A 21,339-nucleotide genomic window follows, 5' to 3' on the forward strand; every position below is an offset into this window, starting at 1 on the left:
ACCACTGGACCATCTGGGGAGTCCCTTTTGTCCTAACTTTGATGCTCAAGAAATACAGACAAGGACACTTTTCCCCCTCCATGTGTCAATATAAGAGATAAATATAACAAAAATAACCTAGAGTAGCATTGTTTTTAGACAGATGAAATTATCTGGACTCATTGCTTCCTGCTGGTATGATTTCAGTTTCAGTAATATTCTCACATGACGGTCATATTTTGTAATGCTTTGGTTAAAAATAACTCAATTGCAAAACCTCCAGTGTGATCAAGAAAATTAAAATAGTTTCCTTTCACTTCACTGAAAAAAAGAGACACATTCCCCTCTGAAAGGTTGTGACTCACACCTAACGGTTAAAGAAAATGCACTTTTAGCACTGATCTTTCCTGTTTATTGCTTGCTCAGGAGACGTTAATTGAGGAAAACATCTGCATACGTTTTTCCCGTTATTTTTGTAGATTGTTTTCTTATCCTCCAATTTTCTCAGGCAGCCATCCGGGTTTCAGTTCTCCATTCTCTGGTGATGACATGAATTACTCTCCAGTAAGTAGCTGATAGTGTCATTCTTTAACCTTGAGTTGAAGGCTCATATGCTGGGGACCTAGAGTCACTAGAGCAATGTGCTGTGTGGACCCAAGAAGTCACAGGGCCAACATTTCTCTGGGTCACGCTGTGCCTTCCAGAACACGCCTGACTCTTTGTGGAATGTCCACGGGGCAGAGCTGACGGCCTCGGCAGTCAGTCCCATCTGCTTTGGAATAATATCCTTATGCTCAGCCAGTTTGGTCACCCCTGTGGTGGTGGTTTAGTTGCTACGTCATGTCCGACTCTGCGACCCCATGGACTGTAGCCTGCCAGGCTCCTCTGTCCGTGGGATTCTCCAGGCAGGAATACCAGAGTGAGTAGCCATTTCCTTCTCCAGGGGATTTTCCCAACCCAGGGATTGAACCTGGGTCTACTGCATTGACAGGTGGGTTCTTTGCCAATGAGTCATCTGGGAAGCCCTAGGGCCTGGAGTGGCAAGCATTTCCCTAGCCATGGGACTGACATGTGCAAAGGCCCTGTGGCATGGAAGCTGCTGTAATGTTGGGGGAGGTGAATAAGGTCATGCAGTGTGATGAGGGGAAAGACCAGGCCATGGTAGCCCTGGAGGACAGTTATGCACTAGAATTCAAACCATGTGCAAGAAATGGTCCCTGAAAAAACATTCACATAATCTGTTCTTCATTTTTATGCCTTTTTTGCTCCAGGGAAGGAAATGGTTTCATTTGGAATCCAAGAATGAAGGGAACTAATATATAGAGAGATGCTCTGTGAAGTAACTTTGCAAATATTTCTCATTTAATCCTCATGACAAGATGTGGTTTTTGGAGTTTTGATTTCTTTTTTTTTTGCATATGGATATCCAGTTGTACTTTGGTCACCTGATGTGAAGAGCTGACTCATTGGAAAAGACCGTGATGCTGGGAAAGATTAAGGCTATTTGAAGAAGGGGATAACAGAGGATGAAATGGTTGGATGGCATCACTAGCTCAATGGATATGAGTTTAAGCAAACTCCAGAAGATAGAGAAGGACAGGGAAGCCTGGTGTGCTATGTAGTCCATGGAGTCGCAGAATTGGACTTGACAGAGTGACTGAACAACAACAATCCATTTGTTCTAACACCTTTGTTAAAAAGACTGTCCCTTTTCTACTGAATTTTCATATAGTTGTTTTTTTTTTTTTTTAATGTGGGCCATTATTGTTTCTATTCTGTGTTGGTCTCCTCTGTCAACTCTGTTTTGCAGTTCCTGTGATGATCTCCTGATGATTCCCACAGAATGTTAGATGTTTGCTTGTCACACTCACCTCCTTTTTCTTTTTTTTTTTCCTGTGACTTCTGGGACAATTCTCAGAGGGTCCTTCTAATTCATCAATTGAGCTTTCAGCAAGGTCACTTTGTACTGCCTCCACTTGAGTTTTCAATGCTGAAATCATGTTTTTCATCTAAAACTAATCTCTTCTGGTCTCAGGTTGTTCCCTTTTTTATTTATAGAAGATCTCCTCAAATATCACTGAGATTTGGTATTCCGAAATATTGTTTTCTTTCTCAGAATGTGTTTCATAGAGTGGCATGGTATTCTTCTAACTTTTCAGATCAACTTCCTTCCTTTTGGAGTAGAATTTTTTCATCTTTTATTGATTTTCATCTATTAAGCTAACCTTGCCCACTCCCTCACCTTTTTAATCCTGGGTTCCTAACATTTATTAAGACTTGAAATTACTCAAGTCTCTGTATATTTCTTTGAAACTTAATTTGTTTAGGTTGAGGGCCTGGTTGTTTGGGAAGGGCTGAGGTTTTGCAGGCAGCAGCAGCTATGTGCACTGGGCAGCCTCAAGCCAGCAAGAGCGTCACCCACTGCTCTAACTAAAACGCTGCCCCTTGGAAGTGTTATGCCCGATGTCCGAATCCCCGAGTGGGAAGAGAGAAGGCCTCCAAGACAATGCAACTCGCAAAAAGGGAAGTTTATTGTTGACTCGAGTCAGGGCTCCTGCCGCATCCAACGCAGTGGTGCGGGGTCAGAGAGCCCCGAGCCCAAGCTGTTACACAAATTTATAGGGTGAGCACACGCCGTTGGTAGTTGGTTTAAGTGGAATGGTTACAAGTTTGCAAAGCAATTTCATTGGTCAAACACAGTCAAAACTTTCGAGCGTGCAGGACTTTCCCGGGGGTTTCCGCCCCGTTCCTAATTGGCAAACAGCGGTCAGTGTTAAGCTGATTGGTTGTATCCAGGTGGCCTGATAATCTTACCACCCAGAAGTAGGAAGGCCTACTCCTAATCTAAGCTGCCTGCCATGGCGTTACTTCTGCTTGCCTCACAGAAGCAGCCTCTCCTCTTTATGGGGCAGGTGGCTGCTGTATGTCAAGGTCATGTGAGAGCTCTGTCCTTGGCCTTTCTGGGTCCAGACCCTGGGCGACCTCTCCTCTGCTTTCTGACCCCCTGTCTCTTTCCTGCTTACAGAATTTGTTGTTGGTCAGTCACTAAGTCATGTCTGACTCTTGGCAACCCCATGGACTGCAGCATGCCAGGCTCCTCTGTCCTTCACCATCTCCCACAGTATGCTCAGACTCATGTCCATTGAATCGGTGATGTCATCCAACCATCTCATCCTGTGTCACCCCCTTCTTCTGCCCTCAATCTTTCTAAGCATCAGGATCTTTTCCATAGAGGCTTCTATTAGGGAACTCTTTCACATCCTTCTCAGGCAACCCATTCCTTTGCAATTGTTGGGCTACAAGACTGCTCATATCCATTCCCATCACATCCTTAGATGTATGGTTTCTTGCAGAAATCCCTCCATGTTTCTGATCCCTCCATGTTTCAAGGCCCCTTCCACTGTTTTTCTACATAGGTGCAATTTTTCCCTGATACTTTTTTTTTAGTATTTTTTTAAATTTTTATTGGTGTATAATTGCCTTACAGTGTTATTTTGGTTTCTGCTGTGTAGCAAAGTGAATTGGTTATATGTGTACATATACATTCATGCATGCATGCTCAGTTGCCTCAGTTGTGTCTGACTTTTTGAGACCCCATAGACGGTAGCCCACCACGCTTCTTTGTTTTAGGGATTCTCCAGGCAAGAATACTGGAGTGGCTTGCCATTTCCTCCTCCAGGGGATCTTCCGGACCCAGGAATCGAACCCTGCATCTGCTGTATTGCAGGCAGATTCTTTATTACTGAAGCCCATACATACACACATATGCCCTCTCTTATAGATTTCCTTCTTGTTTAGGTCACCACAGAGCACTGACTAGCCTTCCCTGTGCTGTACAGTAAGTTCTCTTCAGTTATCTGTTTTATACATAGTGGTGCATATATGTCAATCCCAATCTCCCAGTTCCTCCCACCACCACCTGCTTCTCCCTTGGTGTCCATATATTTGTTCCCTGCATCTGTGTCTCTATTTCTGCTTTGCAAATAAGATCATCTGTACCAATTTTCTAGATTCCACATAAAAGTGATAGTTGTTTTTTTCTGACTTACTTCACTCTGTATGACAGCCTCTGGGTCCGTCCATGCTCTTTTTGTATTTCTCTGATCATTTCATGAGCAATTTTCAGGGCAGGCAATGCATGACCTGCATTTGCCTTCTTGAACTGCGTGTCAGTCTGGGCTCTGTTCACACCCCAGGCAGCCCTTCTCTAGCCGAGGATGGAGAGTAGGGTTAATCATCTCCCCTTGGGCTTGCATTTCTGGCATTTTTGTAGCATGATACCCCGAGAGGAATGTATTTCTTTAAATCACACTCCAGCATATTCCAAACAGGATGAGGAATTTGTACTTTGTCTACAGATTAAATAGCAGAAGAGGTGCTGGCTGCAGGCGGGCTGGGGGGTGACGATTTTCTAATGAATAGCAGAGCCTGGGCTGAGCACGAGGCACTTATGTGATTCATGTTTGGAATGCAAGCACTGGAGAAAGTGGTCAGGCCTTCGGTCTTTTCAGGGACTTCTGAGAACTGTTGTTCAGGTGATTGAGGTTGATGTGGCCAGTCACCGGTGGTGGAGCTCTGTGCTTTGGATTTACCCCAAATGTTCTGGTCTTGGGCTTGTCGTTGTTGTTCAGTAGCTAAGTTGTGTCCAACTCTTTGAGACCCCATGGACTGCAGCATGCCAGGCTTCCCTGTCCTTCACTATCTCCTGGAGCTTGCTCAAACTCTTATCCATTGAGTCATTGATGCCATCCAACCAGCTTATCTGCTGTTGCTTCCTTTTCTTCCTGCCTTCAATCTTTCCCAGCATCAGGATCTTTTCCTATGAGTCAGCTCTTCACATCAGGTAGCCAAAATATTGGTGCTTCAGCTTCAGCATCAGTCCTTCCAACGAATATTCAGGGTTGATTTCCTTTAGGATTGATTGGTTTGATCTCCTTGATGTCCAAGGGATTCTCAAGAGTCATCTTCAGCACTCAGCCTTCTTTATGATCCAACTCTCACATCTGTACATGACTACTGGAAAAACCATAGTTTGACTATATGGACCTTTGTTGGAAAAATGATGTCTCTGCTTTTTAATATGCTGTCTAGGTTTTTCATAGCTTTTCTTCCAAGGAATCTTAATTTCATGGCTGCAGTCACCATCTGCAGTGATTTTGGAGCCCAAGAAAATAAAGTCTGTCACTGTTTCCATTGTTTCCCCATCTATTTGCCATGAAGTGATGGGACCAGATGCCATGATCTTAACTTTTTGAATGGTGAATTTTAAGCCAGCTTTTTCACTTCCCTCATTGCACACAGTGATTATCCCTCTGATGCCCTCCTTTTGCAGAGATGTCACCTATTCCCACCTAGTTAGTGGCTCATTAGCGCCTTCCCCAGATGGTGGGGTGGGGGGAAACAGAAAGACTGACATGAAAACCAGACTGCCTGACAGGGAGGCTCCTTCTCAGTGTCTGCTCGGAGGCTCTTAGTTACTGCACTCAGTCCTTTTTGCCAGCTCTAGTCAAGGGTTCCCATAAGCCCTTTTTTTATTTCCCTGTTTCACAGCTACAGGCTAGAGTTATAACCCAAACCTAGTCACTAGTTCCCTTGGTCCAGAAAAGCTAGAGGGCTCAGAGGATCAATGTTACCCCTCAAAACTATCTCTACTCCTGAAAACAGTCCACTCCGGGGTTGCCCTGGATCATGGTTCTGCTCAGTGAACATTGTTCCTGTTGCCAGTTACTTCTTTTCAATGTTGATTTAGGAAAAAAAAAAATCACAACTTAAAGGTGAGAGTTATGTTCTATCCAAGGACCTTACTGAGGACTGTGGCCTGGGAATCAGCTCAGATTGCTCTGAGGAGCTCCTCCAAAGACGTAAGGGGAGAGTCAGGATGTACAGGTGCTCCTGTGCTCATTTGCTAACTTGTGTCTGACTCTTTGTAATCCCATGGGCTGTAGCCCGCCAGGCTTCTCTGTCCGTGGGATTCTCCAAGTAAGAATACTGGAGTGGGTAGCCATTTCCTTCTCCAGAGGATCTTCTCAACCCAGAGATAGAACTTGCATCTCCTGCGTTGGTAGATGGACTCTTTACCACTGAGCTACCAGGGAAGCCCCAGATATATAGGAGTTTTTGTGAAAAACAAAAACGAATGTGCCAGATAGTTGAACATGCAAACATTATCATTAATCACAAAAAACAGACATCTCAAACATGTTAGTCCTTTCTTTGTAAAGATGCAAGAATCTGGGCTTAATGAAATCATTCCTCTGATCACATCTCTGCTATCTGGGGCCAGTATCCTGTTTTTCTCCATCCTGAATCCCCTCAGGGCACACCATCAGGCTGCTGCAGATGCTGATGGCTTGATGGCAGGCAACATTTATTGTTTACCTAAAAGACAGGCAACAATTTTCTGTCCACACCAGCCAGCTTTTTCACTGCAGACTGAATGCTGTCTGTGGAGAGCTGGGGCCATGAATCCCCAAGTCCGGCATCTCTCTTTCCCTGAGTGGCAGAGGTGGGCAACATTGGAGAGTCATGCTCGCCTTACAAGTTTTTTGCTTCTGAAATCGAAATGATTGTTATTCTTGCACTTAACGTACAAATCATAAGAGTTTCCCCAGGCAGTTCTGGGATAGTTAGAAGGTTTGCTTTTTCAGTATGATGTGGCCTTTGCAAAGCACGTTCAGTATCTGTTGCCAGCGACATCAGGGGATGGGTGGGTCTGTGCGAAGCACATTTCCTAAAATCTGGCAACTCTGGCTCTTCTGCCTCTGTGTGAGAGATGGCGGAACAGCCCCAAAGACTGGGCTCCTCTGTTCGCTCCTGTTCATGCCTTCCTGGCTGCTATGGCTGGGCCTCAGCCTTTCACACTGAGGTCCATCTAGACAGGACTGCACCCCTTTTGCAGATCCCTCACTCCATTATGCCTGGGCTTGGGGCACCCTGCCTCTCCAGCTCCACCTCTCTGGACATCCAGGGCTCCTCTTCACACCGCCTGTTCCAGGAAGCTTCCCTTGATACCCCTTGGTGCCCTCTAACATGAAGCACTCTCTGCTCTGTGCTGCCCTTGCATTGTCTCTCTGTGCCTTGTCTGGACTGCTCCTCCTTAGTTGAGTTGGTTGAGTAGCTGGGTGAGAATGGTGTCTTGTCTCCCTGTAACTGTGAGCCTGCTGAAACGTGCACTTGGAAGTTTCCATCAAGTGGAGCCGATTCATAGATTCCCGCTCCCTGTGAGCTTCTAGGTGTTCATGAGCTTCCATGCACCTTCTGTTGACAATATTATTTTGACAAAAAACTACTGTATGGTTTATTTCTGTTTTGGGGTAATTGGGCTGCCTTTTGTAGTCCATTCCTGTCCCAAACTCATCGCATGGCTACTGCCCTCCTCTTCCCTCCTTCTGTGAGTTGTGAACACTGGATGTGATGTGGGAGAGCCTGCCCAGCACATGGTCTCAGTGGGCAGCGTGTAACTCTAGCTGGGTAGAATGGCCTCCCTTGGTTGCTGCCATTAAACCACGTGTCCTTTCTCATAAAACACCTTCCAGAGAAAGTGCCAGTGTTCCCAGCAGATAAATAGCTCTGAATGGGCTAGTGTGACACTCATAGCCTGCCATTTACTGGAGATGCAGGTTTGAAGGAGATGCAGCTTTGATCCCTGGGTCAGGAAGATTCCCTGTAGGAGAAAATGGCAACTTATTCCAGTATTCTTGCCTGGGAAATCTGGGCTTCCCTGGTGGTTCAAAAGGTAAAGAATCTACCCGCAGTGCAGGAGACGCAAGAGATAGGGTACTAACTCTGGGTTGGGAAAATCCCCTGGAGAAGGAAATGGCAACCCACTCCAGTATTCTTGCCTGGAGAATGCTATGGACAGAGGAGCCTGGTGGGCTACAGTCCATGGGGCCGCAAAGAGTCAGATATGACTGAGCACCCACACACACAATAGAAAAGAATACAGGTACCATCCTATCAGAAAACAAAGCATTCCCTGAGCCGTAGGGGATTCCTAGAGGAATAAGACAGTGTCCCTTGTGACTTCCCTGGTGGTTCAGTGGTTAAGACTTCACCTTCCAAAGGGGGTGAAGGTTTGACCCCTGTTCTGGGAGCTGAGTCGGACATGACTGAGCACACATACACACTCACGGAAGCTAAGATTCCCCACATGCCTTGCAGTCAAAAAACCAAAACATAAAACAGAAGCTATATTGGAGCAAATTCAATAAAGACTTTAAAAATGGTCCACATTAAAAAAAAAAAAAAAAAAAGTCCCTGTCCTGAGAAGCCTGAAGGCTGTCATCACTAGTAAATGATTGCATGTGGATTTGAAAGAGTAGAGCAGTGTTGCAGACGAGATAATTATGAATGTATTCTTGATGAGAAAAAAAGTGTGGAAAAGTCTTCTTTCCAGGGCAAGAATTTTAGAGGCAAGGGAAAAGGGAAGCACTTTCTGATACATTTCATCTCGTAGCTTCAGCTTCATATTCATCTCCAAGCATCTGCAACTTCAGACCCCTGAATGTGACTCGAGCAGTGCTTCTGGGTGGCGTTAGCCTGGCACGGCTCGGAGCAGAGCAGCAGGAATCCACTCAGCCACTCCTCCCCGGCCCCCAGAGGCTTCTCTAGAGAAGAGTTTTCTCACTCTCCTTTCCCAAACCTGAATGAGCTTTTGCTCTTTGTGAACCTGTCCCATTGAACCATGGACTGCATTGCTAGCCCACCCTATTCTCTGAGAGGCTCTTGGAGAACTGCCCTCTGTCCCTAAAGACAAATGGAAACCAAGTTTTTTAAGGAATCTCCAATAGTGTTCTCCATAGTGGCCATATCAGTTTACATTCTCACCAACAGTGCAGGAGGGTTCCCTTTTCTCCACATCCTCTCCAGAATTTATTGTTTGTAGACTTTTTGGCAATGGCTATTCTAGCTGGTGTGAGGTTAAGACATGTATATAGATGCAAATCTATACTACAATGAGAGTGAAAAGAGACCCCACTAATAACCATGCTGGGTCATTAGGCAAAAGCTAGTATGTGCAGGTGTGGTCATTCTAACCACACCTGCTCTGAGGGGTGCTGCCCCTTCCAGAACTCCATTCAAATACAGATGTAAATCCCTTCCAGTGGTGTCCTTGGGATGACTGAGACGGGCTAGCATGATCTACAGGTCTCTAAAATCAGAAGGAAAAACTGAAAAGCAGTAAACACGTGATAAGAATAACAGGGTGGGGGGAACTGGCATTTTCCCAGTCTACATTTATGATTCTGAAACAGCTACTGGCTGGCTACAATCCCCTGCAGATGGCTGACCTACTGTCCCCTCACTGCCCATCTGCTTCTGTTTGGTGGGTGCTATCTTGTTTTCTGCTGAGGGAAGTATGCTGTGAAGAGCACAGACTTTAGATCAGATCCTGACTCCCCACTCCCCTGTGATGAGGCCCATCTTGGCTGGATTTTTCAGTATCTTTGGGCTTCAGTTTCCCCATGGGAATGGGGCAGTCCACCCAGGGGCTAGCAAGAAGAGGATGTTGTGGGTCTCTGCCCAGGGTGCCAGGAATAAAAGGTTGCATTGTTTAAGAGAATCACAAAACACATGTAGAGAATGAACTTGTGGACTCAAGGCAGGAAGGAGAGGGTGGGATGAATTGAGAGAGTAGCATTGACATGTATACACTGCTGCTGCTGCTGCTGCTAAGTCGCTTCAGTTGTGTCCGACTCTGTGCGACCCCATAGATGGCAGCCCACCAGGCTCTGCCATCGCTGGGATTCTCCAGGCAAGAACACCGGTGTGGGTTGCCATTTCCTTCTCCAATGCCTGAAAGTGAAAAGTGAAAGTGAAGTCGCTCAGTTGTGTCCGACTCTTAGCGACCCCGTGGTTAGCGACCCCGTGGACTGCAGCCTACCAGGCTCCTCCATCCATGGGATTTTCCAGGCTAGAGTATTGGAGTGGGGTGCCATCGCCTTCTCCATATATACACTACCATGTATAAAATAGCTAGCTAGTGGGAGGCTGCACTGTAACTCAGGGAGCTCAGTCAGTCAGAAATTTTATTCCAGGGGAAAAAAAAAATAAAGCCTAGTAAGAGTTAATGGCTGTTTATGATCACCCTGTACCAGCAGTTCTTGGCAATATCAGTGATAAAATATTTCTCCCCTCTGAGGCTGGTGGGTCCCAACACCCTTCTCCCCAGTCTAACTTGGTACACCACTGTGACCTAATTCCTCGGGTTGTGATGTAGATCAAACAAATAATGCACAGAAAATGCTTAATAATATTTTATGATAATAACCGGCCCTTAGTAAAATCCTCTAAAAGTTGATCCTTTGTCCTTCCTTTTCTGTCCAAAGTCAGAGATTGTTGTATTGATCTGGACTATTTGGTTGCATGCTTTAGTTGTGTCTGACTTTTTGCAACTCTATGGACTGTAGCCCTCCAGGCTACTCTCTCCCTGGGATTCTCCAGGCAAGTGACAGAAATTAAAATGGAACTAGTTTAAGCATTAAAAGAGGGAACTTTCTGGCACCAGTGATTTGAACACTGAGAGGGTACTCTTTCACTGGTTTATGTTTTCATTGCTTTCTTAGAATCAGCTTCATTGTCTTAGATCCAATTCTCCATGAAGTTGGACTCTTTACCGCTGAAAAAATTATGTTCAGATTCCTAAAGAAAAAGAGAGGAATGGTAGAAGTGGTCACATTTTGCCTTTGGAGGATTCTGACTGACGTGGCTGGATCATGTCCTAGTCTTCCAGCCAATCACTAAGGACGGAGGAGTAAGGTATGGTGATTGGTCCAACTTGTGTCAGGTTGCCCCGCCCTCACCCAGTCACTTTGGGCATAAGGTGGATGAGGTGCTAGGATTGGCCTCAGTTCAGTTCAGTTCAGTCGCTCAGTTGTGTCCGACTCTTTGCGACCCCATGAATCGCAGCACGCCGGGCCTCCCTGTCCATCACCAACTCCCGGAGTTTACTCAAACTCATGCCTATCGAGTCAGTGATGCCATCCAGCTGTCTCATCCTCTGTCGTCCCCTTCTCCTCCTGCCCCCAATCCCTCCCAGCATCAGGGTCTTTTCCAATGAGTCAGCTCTTCGCATGAGGTGGCCAAAGTATTGGAGGTTCAGCTTCAGCATCAGTCCTTCCAATGAACACTCAGGACTGATCTCCTTTAGGATGGACTGGTTGGATCTCCTTGCAGTCCAAGGGACTCTCAAGAGTCTTCTCCAACACCACAGTTCAAAAGCATCAATTTTTCGGTGCTCAGCTTTCTTCACAGTCCAACTCTCACATCCATACATGACCACTGGAAAAACCATAGCCTTGACCAGACGGACCTTTGTTGGCAAAGTAATGTCTCTGCTTTTCAATATGCTATCTAGGTTGGTCATAACTTTCCTTCCAAGCTTGTGTCATTTACTCAGTCCTCAGCCAGTCACCATGGATACAGGGTGGATGAGGTACTATGATTGGTCCAACTTGTGTTAGGTACCCAACACTCAACCCAGTCACTGTAGCCTGCGAGATGGGATCTTATAAGATGACCGCTTCTTGTTTGACTTTCATAATAATGGAATATAATACGTGTTATTTGCTCAATCATGTCCTACTCTTTGCAGTCCCATAGACAGTAGCCTGCCAGGCTCCTCTGTCCATGGAATTCTCCAGGCAAGAATACTAGAGTGGGTGGCCATTCCCTTCTCCAGGAGATCTTCCCAACCCAGGGATTGAACCCAGGTCTCTCACACTGCAGGTAGATTCTTAACCATCTGAGCCACCAGGGAAGCCAATAATGGAATAGCACAAGGTAACCAACAAGGACCTACTGTATAGCACAGGGAACTCGACCCAATATTCTGTGATAACCTATATGAGGCAAGAGTGTTAAAAAGAATGAATATATGTTTATGTGTATGTATAACTGATGGACTTCCCTGGTGGTGGTAGTGGTAAAGAACACACCTGCCAGTGCAGGAGATGTAAGAGACACGGGTTCGATCCCTGAGACAGGAAGATCCCCTGGAGAAGGACATGGCAACCCACTCCAGTATTCCTACCTGGAAAATCCCATGGGCAGAGGAGCCTGGTGGGCTATATATAGGCCGTGGGGTCACAAAGAGTTGGATACAACTGAAGAGACTGAGCATGTCTAGCTGAGTCACTTCACTGTGCACCTGAAACCCACACCACGTTGTAAATCAGCTACAATAAAGTAAAACTTTTTTTTTTTTTAATTTATTTTTTTATTATTATTATTTTTTTTTCCAGTGGGTTTTGTCATACATTGATATGAATCAGCCATGGATTTACATGTATTCCCAATCCCGATCCCCCCTCCCACCTCCCTCTCCACCCGATTCCTCTGGGTCTTCCCAGTGCACCAGGCCGGAGCACTTGTCTCATGCATCCCACCTGGGCTGGTGATCTGTTTCACCATAGATAGTATACATGCTGTTCTTTTGAAATATCCCACCCTCACATTCTCCCACAAAGTTCAAAAGTCTGTTCTGTATTTCTGTGTCTCTTTTTCTGTTTTGCATATAGGGTTATCGTTATCACCTTTCTAAATTCCATATATATGTGTTAGTATGCTGTAATGTTCTTTATCTTTCTGGCTTACTTCACTCTGTATAATGGGCTCCAGCTTCATCCATCTCATTAGGACTGGTTCAAATGAATTCTTTTTAATGGCTGAGTAATATTCCATGGTGTATATGTACCACAGCTTCCTTATCCATTCATCTGCTGATGGGCATCTAGGTTGCTTCCATGTCCTGGCTATTATAAACAGTGCTGCGATGAACATTGGGGTGCAGGTGTCTCTTTCAGATCTGGTTTCCTCAGTGTGTATGCCCAGAAGTGGGATTGCTGGGTCATATGGCAGTTCTATTTCCAGTTTTTTAAGAAATCTCCACACTGTTTTCCATAGCGGCTGTACTAGTTTGCATTCCCACCAACAGTGTAAGAGGGTTCCCTTTTCTCCACACCCTCTCCAGCATTTATTGCTTGTAGACTTTTGGATAGCAGCCATCCTGACTGGCGTGTAATGGTACCTCATTGTGGTTTTGATTTGCATTTCTCTAATAATGAGTGATGTTGAGCATCTTTTCATGTGTTTGTTAGCCATCTGTATGTCTTCTTTGGAGAAATGTCTGTTTAGTTCTTTGGCCCATGTTTTGATTGGGTCATTTATTTTTCTGGAATTGAGCTTCAGGAGTTGCTTGTATATTTTTGAGATTAATCCTTTGTCCGTTTCTTCATTTGCTATTATTTTCTCCCAATCTGAGGGCTGTCTTTTCACCTTACTTATAGTTTCCTTTGTAGTGCAAACTCCTAGAGGAGAACATAGGCAAAACACTCTCTGACATAAATCACAGCAAGATCCTCTATGACCCACCTCCCAGAATATTGGAAATAAAAGCAAAACTAAACAAATGGGACATAATGAAACTTTTTTTAAAGAGAATACTACAAAAGCATTGTGGTGGAGGAAGTTCTGGGTGGGCAGAGAAACAGATGTCCCTAGTATAACTCTACTGCCCAGAGACCCCTCTTCTAGTTTGAGAGGAAAATAGTTTGGCTACAACTTGAGTACTAGAGAAGACTCTTGAGGGTTCCTTGGAAAACAAGGAGATCAAACCAGTCAATCCTAAAGGAAATCAACCTTGACTATTCATTGGAAGGACCTGAAGCTGAAGTACCAATACTTTGGCCCACCTAATATGAAGAGCTGACTCATTGGAAAATATCCTGATGCTGGGAAAGATTGAAGGCAGGTGGAGAAGGGGGCGGCAGAGGATAAGATGGTTGGATGGCATCACCGACTCAATGGACACAAGTTTGAGCAAACTCCAGGAGATGGTGAAGGACAGCGAAGCCTGGCGTGCTGCAGTCCAAGGGGCCGCAAAGAGTCGGACATGACATGACTGAATGACTGAACAACAATAGCAACAACTTGAGAATTGGTATATTTATACCCTTTAGCTGTGTCGACACCTGGCAGAAATAGTGAACTATGAAGAAGACGTATCCACCTCAGTGGCAGAAGGGCGGCTCTCTCCTAGGCTCCAGAGATGCAGTTTATGGTCTGGAGCATTTGTTCTGGAGCAGGCCTCGGGCACACTGCTTAGATTCCTGTGTTGTGGAGGTGGGGTGGGGGGTGGTGTTTGTTCCTGTGTGCACAGCTGCTCTCATGGCTGGGCTCAACCTCCTGAGAATGAGGAAGGACACATTGTCACTGGAACAGCAACCAAAGTCTCTTCCAGCCCCTGGGCTTCCCTTTCAGGGGCCACACATTTTTGGAACAACATCAAATATTGTCCATCATGGAGCCATCACTGTGCTTTTGTTGCTAATCATTTTCTCTTGTTTTCCTCCCTTTTAAACCAAGATAAGATGTTTCCAGTTTTCTTAAGGATTCTTTTGATGAAATAATTCTAATTTATATTTGTATTTCTGTGGTAGCCTGGGGAGCTGTTTTATGAGCACAAAGCCTTCTTTTGTGATCTTATCCAAGACAAACTTAGGATCCTTCTTTGTTTCAAAAAGTTACTACCGACCAAAATAGTACTTAAAAAATCAGCTTACTGAAAACAATTATAGAAGGGCCCTCTGCCCATATAAAAGGCTACTCTGTTGTTGGAATCATTATAATCATTGCTCTTCTAATGTAGGAGTCAGCAAATGTTTTTTTGTAAAGGGTCAGATAGGAAATATTTTTGGCTTTGTGAGCCATGTATTTATTCTCTTTCACAATTAATTACTCAATTCTGCCTTCATAGCCTGGAAGCAACCATAGGCAGTAAATAAGTGAATGGCCAGGGCATGTGTTCCAATAAATATTTAAAAACCAGAGACTGAGCCAGCTGTGGGTCATAGGTCAGAGTTTGCCAACTCTTATTCTAAAGCATCTTTTCTTTTTAACTGTCTTTGAAAAATTGTAGTTAAAATCTGAGATGCGTCATAATTCTTTCCATTCCATGGAGTGGAAACACTGAATATTGGTCAATGTGTTGGCCACAGGGTTCACTAGGAGCTGGTATTAAGAGCCTTAAAATTTTTTTCATTTGATATAGTAATTCCATTTTCAGGGATCTGTCCTAAGATGATACGGCTATTTTTTCCTTTATAGTTGTTTACCACTGCATCATTTGCTGTGGAAAACCTAGGAGTGAGTTAATATCCAATAATAAATTCTCTACTCAAAATAATACCACAGAGCCTTTCAAATAACATTGATGATTAAATCCTTATGAGTTTATGTTGTAATAAAAAATGGAAAAATATACACCATGAAACCTCATTTAGTTAAAAGAAATGAGCAGACACGCATAGAAAAAAGATTGACAGAAAATATGCCTAAGTGTTGATATTGGATTGGTCAAAAACGTGCTTCGGGTTTTCCTGTACAATGTGACGGAAAAATCTGAACGAACTTTTTGGTAACTCAATAGTTTAGAGAGGAAGATTATCTGGGCTTTTACTGTATGTATGGTTGCTTGATTTTTTTTTTTTTTTTTTAAGATCACTTTAGTTTTAGAGGCTTCCATGGTGGCTCAGATGGTAAAGAATACGCCTGCAATGCAGGAGACTGAGGTTCAATCCCTGGGTCGGGAAGATGCCCTGGAGAAGGGAAAGGCAACCCACTCCAGTATTCTTGCCTGAAGAATTTTGTGGACAGAGGAGCCTGGTGGGCTACAGTTCATGGGGTCATAAAGAGTCGGACACAACTGAGTGACTAACACTTTAGTTTTATAATTTAAAATTTTTAATTTTAAGGAAAAAAGTAAGGAGTTCTTCAACCTTTTAGCCTGAGGCAGTGTTGTGTGCATTATTCTTAGAGCAGCCAAGAGGCAGGGGCTGGGCCAACTCTAAGAGAGCTTCTCAGACCTTTGCTCTGTATTTCAACACAGTTATCTTAAAGCTCACAAAGTGGCTGCCTGGAGCCTGCCAGTCACTTATATTCTAATTCTCAAAGGAGGTTATTGAGCTCCTCTGTTTAAGTCTTTGAATCCCCACAGAACTGTCAAAGCAGGCAGGTCTGATCCTGTTTCCAGTGAAGGAGACCAAACACAGAGAAAGAAGGTGACCTGCTCCTCTCCCACACTTTCACACACAGGAGCTGTGACTCCTATTGTTGCTGCCCTGTTCACTTTGAAGTGGCAAACCTAGACAGTGTGTTAGAAAGCAAAGACATCACTTTGCTGACAAAGGTTCATATAGTCAAGTCTATAGTCTTTCCAGTAGTCATGCACGGTTGTGATAACTGGGCTGTAAAGAAGGCTGAGTGCCAAAGAATTGATGCTTTTGAACTGTGGTGCTGGAGAAGACTCTTGAGAGTCCCTTGGACAGCAAGGAGATCAAACCAGTCTATCTTAAGTGAAATCAACCCTGAATACTCACTGGATGGACTGATGCTAAAGCTGAAACTCCAGTATTTTGGCCACCTGATGTGAAGAGCTGACTCTTAGGAAAAGATCCTGATCCTGGGAAAGATTGAAGGCAGAAAGAGAAGAGGGCAACAGAGGACGAGATGGTTGGATGGTATCACCGACTCAATTGACATGAGTTTGAGCAATCTCCAGGAGATGGTGAGGGACAGGGAAGCCTGGTGTGCTGCAGTCCATGGAGTCGCAAAGAATTGGACACAGACTGAGTTGTCTGAAGAACAACAACTTCAGATTTGGGCTATGTCATCAAATTTCTCCCAGATTTGGGCTATGTCGTCAACGGTTCTCCTTCGTACATTGAATTCAGACAAAATATCTGCTTCCACAGCTGCCTGTTGTGTGGAACATTTCTGGGGCTTCTTTGGCAAAGGGGCCATTGTGTAATGTGAGCCCTCTGCCCTGGTGACCAGCTCAGAAAAAAGCTTGTGGCTTTTGTCCTAAAAGAAGGAAGCTGATTGGGTGGGAGGCTTTGGGCACTGGACTGACTACGTTCAAAGAACGATGAAGCCAGAGAGCCAGAGTGAAGGGACTAGTGGATGTGGATGTTGTGGTCCAGAAGGGGATATCTGATTGTAAAGCCTCAGAGGAAGCAGTTGTGGATGCCTGTGAGTTCCACAAAATGGTGGTGGGTGTACTGTCTGCCAGGGAGTTGGGGGAGCATGCTCAGAGTTGAGGAAGGCAAGGACAGAGGCAGGGAGGTTGGGTGGATCCTTCACATGGATGCCGAGCCCATCCATGATGGATGGTAGCACGTCTTGGGGGCAAAGAGAAAAAGTATGAGTGATGTGCTGATGTCTAAAATGAAAGAGGAGAGTGACCCTAAGGTGGGAAGACTCCGGAGACCACAAGGGCTTGTGGGTGGATGAGGCTGACCTGGTGTGTCTGGGAGGAGCCAGGGTTATGTGAGAGGAGTGCTGACTTGGAAGGGCTCTGGATGCCCAGGAAGATGGCAGACCTGCCTCTGAGCCCATAACACATAGGATATGAGAGAACAGGTTTCTTCTGAGAAGTGATGCCACCAAGGAAGAAGGTCAGGCTTTCTGAAAGGAGTTGAGGATGTAAACGGTTGTTTATTTCAGAGTGGACATTCCAGAGGGCACCCTGGAGGAGATTAGGGAGGAGAGGAGCAGGGGGCTGGGATGGCTGTAAAGAGGACAGAGAGAAGTGACCGGAGTGGCCGGGAGTTTAGGCACTGGCTGCAGGAAAGCAGGATGGGATTCATGGTGGGACCAGCCAGTGATGGGATTGACAAGGAGGGAGTCCTCCTGACCTAATGGATGTGGTTGGGGGTGGGAGGAGATTCTGGAAGGGGTCAGCATTGGTCTGGTTGATGGTGCATCTTAGGGACCCACTGGGGACCTGCCCTAGAAATCCAGACCCATGGTTCTAAGCAGACCTGAGGTTTCTGTGGGTCAGGAAAGAAGTAAAAGCAGTGTGTGTGTGTGTGTGTGTGTGTGTGTACGCGCATGCACATGCTCAGTCATATCTGACTCTTTGTGATCTCATAGACAGTAGTCCACCAGGCTTCTCTCCATGGGATTCTCCAAGCAAGAATACTGGAGTGGGTTGCCACTTCCTACTCCAGGGGATCTTTCCAACCCAGGGATCGAACCTATGTCTCTTGTGTCTCCTGCCTTGGCAGCCGGGTACTTTACCACTTGTGCCACCTGGGAAGAGCAGTATAAATAGTGGGTATGTCTCCATATTCTGGGGAACCCTATCATAAGTAAACCCACTTCCCAGCTGTCCATGGAATAGGGGGTGATTCTCAGTCCATCATGCTGGGACTCACTGCCCAGGGCCAGGGGATGGTCTCATACCTCCATACATCTTCCCTGCTATTAAATCTGTTGAAAATCCAGTTTCCATTAACCCTCAGGAACACACCTACTGCAGAAAATAGGCATGCTTTCCATTCCCAAGGAGCCTGGAAAGGGGGTTCGTTGCGCCAGAGGAAATTGGAGAAGCACACAGAGAAATAAACTCTGAAGGAGTCATCCCTCGGGGTCACGACAGCAGACTGTGGAAGTGTGTTTTCTCATTTCCTCATGTTCCAGGGCTCATATGCTTCACAGCTGTGATTTATTTTCAGAGCACACTTTGGAATTTGACAGACTCTCAGGCTGGCCCTTTTCTCAGCTGAAGCCGTTTGCCATTTGGCGGATGACAAAGCCAGTGACAATTTCCACTAAAACAGCCGTGAAAAGAAGACATCTGATAGACAGGTGTCAAACCTGGGATGCAGACAGCACTGAATCGCTGACAGACACCTAGGGTCTCCGCTGCGTGGGAAGTGCCAGAGTCTCCCCCACCCCCGATCAGCAGACTGAGAGCTGGGCTTGAATTCTGGGATACATGTCCTGCTTGAATTCTGGGATACATGTCCTGCTTAAAGATGTGTGGCTCCGTAGTGGGCATGATGTAATTGCTGGTGTTTAGAGAGCTGAGCACCTCACACCCTACAGAGCCCTGATCCACATGGGGTATGAAGGCTGCAGGGTCCCAGCTGCTGCAGCAGAAGGTAATGGGGAAAGATAGATGATCCCGCCATTCAAAGCCCCTACTGCCTCTTCTCTGCTTGGGAGTGTGAGCCATTGTGGCTGGGGGGGTGCCTTCTTCAAGGGCTTTTTTATTTCAAGTGATAGAAACCCATTCAGGGACTTCCCTGGTGGTCCAGTGGCTGGGACTTTGACTTCCACTGCAGTAGGGGGTGGTGTGGGGTGGTATGAGTTCGATCCCTGGTTGGGGAGGTGGGATTCCACATGTCTCATGGCCAGAGGACCAAAAAGCTTGGAGCAGAAGGGTTATCATGGTAGATTTGATGAAAGAAAAAAGTGTTAGTTGCTTGGTCATGTGCGACTCTTTGCGACCCCATGGACTGTAGCCCACCAGGCTCCTCTGTCCATGGGATTCTCTGGGCAAGAATACTGGAGTGGATAGTCATTTCCTCCTCCAGGGGATCTTCCCAGCCCAGGGGTCGAACCCTTGTCTCCTGCAGCTCCTACATTGGCAGGTGGATTCTCTACCACTGAACTGTCTGGGAAGCCCCCATACTAGCATGTTACTTAATGCCAATTGTGTTAAACAGTCCTTTCATGGATGGGTAAAAATGACTCAGTCCAACTAGCATATATAGTCCTGCCTCAGTGCCCATGCAGGACCTGACACAGAAAGCAAAATCCACAGAGGCTCAAGTCTCTTCTATGAAATGGGGTAGTATCTCTTACATAAAATCATGTAGCATTTGTACATATCCTTGGCTGTGTCTCACATCATGTAGGGTCTTAGCTCCCCAATCAAGGATCAAACCTTTGTGCCCTGCAGTGGAAGCTTAGAGTCTTGCCCACTGGACTGCCAGAGAAGTCCCCCTCCTGTACACTTTAATTAATTTCTTGATTACTTGTAACAGCTATATGTAATAATAGTGTAAATGTACGTGCGTGTGTACTGGGTCACTTCAGTCATGTCTGACTCCTTGGGAGGAAGGAAGGAAGGGAGGGAGGAAAGAAGGGAAAAAGGAAAGAACGAAGAAACAGACATGAAGCTCTGCATGAAGAACCTAGAAAAGATTTCCCAGAGGCTGTGCCGTATGAGGTGGTCCTGAAGGGTGAATTTACCAGAACGACAGCTTGTGTGGACAGGGAGAGAATTTCTGGCAGGAAGGACCACATCTGCAAATGCCGGAGGGCGCAGGGCGCTTGCAGAAACATCTGCCTGCCGAGGGCTCTGATGAGGCCGCAGTCACAGAGAAACACTTGCCTGTCGAGGGCTCTGATGAGGCGCAGTCCACAGAGCTGCTCCCTGCACCGTGTGGAACTCTCTAACCACATCTGGGCACTGAGCACCCAAAACGGGGCCAGTTGGAACTGAAATGTGCTGCTCCTGTAAGATACACCCCAGTTTCAAAGATATAGTATGAGAAAAAGCGACATAGCCCATTAATAATTTTTGCATGAATTGCATATTGAAAGGACAATGTTTGGGGTATATTTTTAGAAGTAATTTTACCCGTTTCTTTTAACTTCTTAAAAACCGCTTCTGTTAGAACATTTACAATCACATAGGTGGCTCTTAGTATGTTTCTCTTGGACAGGACACTCGGAAGTGTAGGGGAAATGAGGTTGAGTGGCAGACAGGGACCAAAGACTCTCTAAGGAGCTCCTGTATGCAGTGCAGTTTTAAAAGTTTTTATTTTATACTGGAGTACAGTTGTTTACAATGTTGTATTAGTTTCAGATGTACAGCAATGTGATTTAGTTACACATGTATCTGGGCTTGTCTGGTGGTGCAACAGTAAAGAATCACCTGTCAATGTAGGAGACGTAGAAGATACAGGTTCTATCCCTGGGTCGGGAAGACCCTCTAGAGTAGGAAATGGCAACCCACTCCAGTATTCTTGCCTGGAAAATTCCATGGACAGAAGAGCCTGGCGGGGTACAGTCCATGGAGTTGTAAAGAGTTCGTTATAAGTGAGCAACCGAACAATAAATACATGTATCTATTCTTTTTCAGATTCTTTTCTCATATAGGTTATTACAGAGTACTGAGTAGAGCTCCCTGTGCTTTACAGTAGGGATACATGAAGTGGTCGGGATATACTCATCACTATATGGAGCTTCTCTGATGGCTCAGATAGTAAAGAATTGCCTGCAGTGCAAGAGACCTGGGTTCGATCCCAGGTTTGGGAAGATCCCCTGGAGAAGGGAGTGACAACTCACTCCAGTATTCTCGCCTGGAGAATACCATGGACAGAAGAGCCTGGTGGGCTACAGTCCATGGGGTCTCAGAGAGTTGGACATGACGGAGTGACTAATACACACACACCATATAAAATAAATAATCAACAGGGACTTATACCTAGCAATGCAGTTTTAAACCAAGAGGTGCACAGTCAGATATGTATTGTTTAGACAGCCATGTGAAAGGTGGATCAAGGA

General features: G+C 45.5%; 1 protein-coding gene across 8 annotated transcripts in view; it reads left to right on the top strand.

Annotated features, from left to right (window-relative positions):
* Positions 1-21,339, top strand: part of ARNT2 (aryl hydrocarbon receptor nuclear translocator 2) — a 181,266-nt gene that overhangs the window by 72,946 nt on the left and 86,981 nt on the right. The window lies entirely within an intron of this gene.

This window comes from Cervus elaphus, chromosome 13, assembly GCF_910594005.1.
Source record: "Cervus elaphus chromosome 13, mCerEla1.1, whole genome shotgun sequence".
In the NCBI taxonomy this organism is placed as follows: Eukaryota; Metazoa; Chordata; class Mammalia; order Artiodactyla; family Cervidae; genus Cervus; species Cervus elaphus.